The following is a 4,328-nucleotide window of genomic DNA, read 5'->3' as shown; positions in this document are numbered from 1 at the left end:
GCTGGCAGCGGGCGTCACTTATTTATTTTCCCGTTGCTACTGTTACAATCACTATAAAACCAAAAATATTACTTTTGCTACTGTTACCACTATTATCATATTACTTTGCTACTAAACACTTTGCTGCAGATATTAAGTTTCCAAGTGTGGTTGAATTGACAACTCAGCTACTAATACTTGAGAATATTCTTTGGCCCCCCTTGTGTCAAATCAATAAAATTGGATTGATTACTCTACCCTCGAAAACTGTTGTGATCCCCTATACTTGTGGGTTATCAACCCGCGCTCGTTCCGGGTCTCGTCCCAAGATCGCCGTCACCCAGATGTGCGTGCACCACCACATCCTCGTCTACCACTACTGCCTGGCCACAAGGCCTTGCGAGCGTTTCGCCAGATTTGTCGACAACCCCCACTACATGTTCGCTACGATGGACATCACCAACGATGTAAAGGCGCTGAAGAATTCAGGCATCGCCTGCCAGAATCTTGTCGACATCTAGGGCCAATACAAGATCTGGGGCAGCAAGGAGCATGAGAAGGACTCACTGGTTCACCTCGCCGAGTTCATCATCGACCCCTACTACAAGGACATGAAGGAGTGCAACAAGGACAAGCGTGCCTCGCACTCGGCCTGGATGGAGAAACTCGACAAAGCTCACGTCGTGTACGCGACCAAGGAGGCGTACACGAGCTAGGGCATGTACATGCGGATCGTTGACATGAGGAAGTGCCTCCTTCCCCAAAATGGCCAGGGATCCAGCCAGAAGCAGAGCAATGGCAAGCATCGTCGCAGGATCCTCGTTTCTCCTACTTTAGTATCCATGTAATTGCTTACTTTGTTGTGTGCAAATGTTATGTGTGTAGTCACTTGTGTAATTGTATGCTTAATTTGGTTATGCAATGATGTCTTTTTAAGTATATATGTTGATGCTCTGTAGACAGAGCGTAGATGTTGTGCGGACAAAGAAAATCACATCCACACGGACTAAACAATGGAACCCGTCGGTGATGTTTTCATCAATCACTCACAATTGTATACCAGCAATCATTTGCTCACAACACACAAGGCTTGTTAGCGGCAATCGTCTGTGTTGTTATAGGTCTTCGCACACGTTTCCGATTACATACTTGTTTTCCGCATATCAGACACATCTTGTTAAGTTGAACTGTTTCTGTTCTCATGTCTCAACGCAAACAGTCCATCCGAGTGAAGCGTATGCCGTATATCGCACACACCTTGATCTGGCTGACCGTTTCTTTTTTGTTGCCTAATCACAAACAGTTCAGCTGAGTGAACCATATGTTGTATATCGCACACACCTTCATTTGGCTGCCCGTTTCTTTTGTTCCTCCTCATCGCAAATAGTTAATTTAGTTGAACCGTATGCCCTGCATCGCACACGCAACTAAAATCTAAACCGTGTTTGATGCATCCTCCATCGCAAACGTTTTGCACCTTTTTTGACGGTTTTTTACACCACTGTTTACGATTATGGCATCGCACACAGTTTCGTCGAAGGGTCTCTGATCGTAGTGTCATGTTAGCAGCATCCTGCAGTAGTGGGTGATTGACATTTACATAAGGTACTAATATGAAGCTCAATAGTGATCCTTTTCCTATCAATGTAATTGAGTTTGGGAACAAAAAGGTTCTTATGCGGTCGGATCAAATCGAATCTACCAAAGTAAAAAAATGTTATTGTTGATGAGAATGTTACTCCAAGGGTGATTGTACTCAAAAATCTAGAAGTGGGACTTTGGAAAGTCAATAAAGGAAAGAGATAAGTTTTTAAACCAAAGTTGATGGTTCAGAAGTTGTTGGATAAATACACTTCACACAGGTCCAACAATGTGTTCAGTCGGCTCAGAGGTACTAAGTGTCCCAAGTCTCCTTTTGGACATGAGTTTGGTGGTCATGAGCATTGGCAGCTGAGTTCATATAGCTAGCTGAAAGGACGTGGATATTGCCTAGAGGGGGGTGAATAGGCTCTTAAAACAGTTATGGTTTAGGCTTGAACAACTGCGGAATAAAACTAGCGTTTATTTTGTCAAGCACAAAACCTAAATATACTAGTCTTAACTAAGTGCACCAAAAACTTATGCTAAGCAATATAAACAACTATGTGAGAGCGAGATATATAACATGAAACACTAAGGCTATCACAAAAGTAAGTGCACAAGTAAAGAGCCCAGGTAAGAGATAACTGAGGCACGCGAAGACGAGGATGTATCCTAAAGTTCACACCCTCGCGGATGCTAATCTCTGTTAGAGTGGTGTGGAGGCACAAGGCTCCCCAAAATGTCACTAGGGACATTGTATTCTCCTTGCTCCTTCGCACAATGCAAAGTCTCGTGATTCCACTAAGGGACCCTTAAGGGCGGTCACTAAACCCGTGCAACTGGAAACCCTTGGGGCGGTCACCAAACATGTAGAAATTGCTCGGGGCAATCTCCACAACTTAATTGGAGACCCCAAAGCTTTCTCGGAGTTTTATACCACAATGATTGAGCTCCACAACAACAACAATTGTCTAGGGCACTCAAGCACCAAAGAGGCACGAGCTCTAGAGTGCCCAAACACACAAGAGTAATAAGCTTCTCAACTTTCACTTCCATGTATCACCATGGAGAACTCAAACTGATGCACCAAATGCAATGGCAAGAGCACACAGAGTGCTCAAGTCCTTCTCTCCCAAATCCCACCACAACAACTAATGCTATGGAGGAATATAAGAGGAAGAACAAAAGAGGAGAACACACAAGTGTTGGGGAATGTTGCATGGGAAACAAAAAATTTCCTAATCTCACCAAGATCAATCTAGAAGATACCATCTATGAGTGGAGAGATTGCATCTACATACCCTTGTAGATCGCTAAGCGGAATCTTAAGAAATGCAGTTGATGTAGCCGAACGTCTTCGCGATCCAATCACGATCCGTCCCGCGAACTCCTGATCCAAGTGCCGAACGGACGACACCTCCATGTTCAACACATGTACGGCTTGATGGCGCCTTCACCCCCTTGATCCAGCGAGCGATGGTGAAGTAGTAGCTTGAGTCCTCCGGCAGCACGACAACATGGTGGAGGTGGTGGTGGAGAAATCTCGGCAGAGCTTCGCTAAGAACTATGGAGAAGAAGATGGCTACGAGGGAGAGGGAGGGGAGCACTGTGGCATAGATGGGTGCGCCTGCCCTCTCTCTACCTCTCTATATATAGGGGGAAGGGGGAGAGGGGGCGCCCCTAAGGGATCCCATTTAGGGCCGGCGGCCACAAGAGGGGAACCCTAGATGGGTTTTCCCCCTAGGAGACTTGGCCCCCAAGCCAAAGTGGTGGGAAGCCCTAGGGGGCGCCCCCAACCCTCCTGGTTATGTGAGATGGGGTGAGGGGGCGCTCAGCCCCTTAGTGGGCTGGTTTGCCCCCTCAACTTGGCCCATGGGCCCCCAACCTTGCCAGGGCCCCCCGAAACCCCTTTCGGTGATACTGGTCATCACCCGGCACCCGCGGAACAATTCCGGACTCCAATACCCTTTGTCAAATATATCAATCTTCACCTCCGGACCATTCCAGAGTTCCTCATCATGTCCGAGATCTCATCCGGGACTCCGAACAACCTTCAGTAACCACCATAATGACTCAACTATACTTATATCGTCACCAAACGTTAAGTGTGTAGACCTTGCGGGTTCGAGAACTATGCAAACAAGACTGAGACACCTCTACGGTTAATAACTAATAGCGGGACCTAGATGCCCATATTGGTTCCTACACATTCTACGAAGATCTTATCGGTCAAACCTCGATGTCAAGGATTCAACTAATCCCATATGTAGTTCCCTTTGTCTATCGGTATGTTACTTGCCCGAGATTTGATCGTCGGTATCTCCATACCTAGTTCAATCTCGTTAACGGCAAGTCTCTTTACTTGTTCCATAATACAAGATCCCGTGACTAACTCATTGGCACATTGGTTGCAAGCTCATTGTGATGTTGTATTACCGAGTGGGCCCTGAGATACCTCTCCGTCATATGGAGTGACAAATCGCGGTCTTGATCCATGCCAACTCAATAGACACCCTCGAAGATACCTATAGAGCACCTTTATAGTCACCCAGTTACGTTGTGACATTTGGTACACACAAGGTATTCCTCCGGTGTCAGTGAGTTGCATGATCTCATGGTCATAGGAACATATACTTGACATGCAGAAAACAATAGCAATAAAATGGACATGATCATATGCTACGTTTATAGTTTGGGTCTTGTCCATCACATCATTCTCCTAATGATGTGACCTCATTATCAAATGAAAACTCTTATCTATGGCTAGG

This window comes from Triticum dicoccoides, chromosome 6A (genome assembly GCF_002162155.2).
Source record: "Triticum dicoccoides isolate Atlit2015 ecotype Zavitan chromosome 6A, WEW_v2.0, whole genome shotgun sequence".
NCBI lineage: Eukaryota > Viridiplantae > Streptophyta > Magnoliopsida > Poales > Poaceae > Triticum > Triticum dicoccoides.
Note: the sequence above shows the minus strand (reverse complement) of the source record.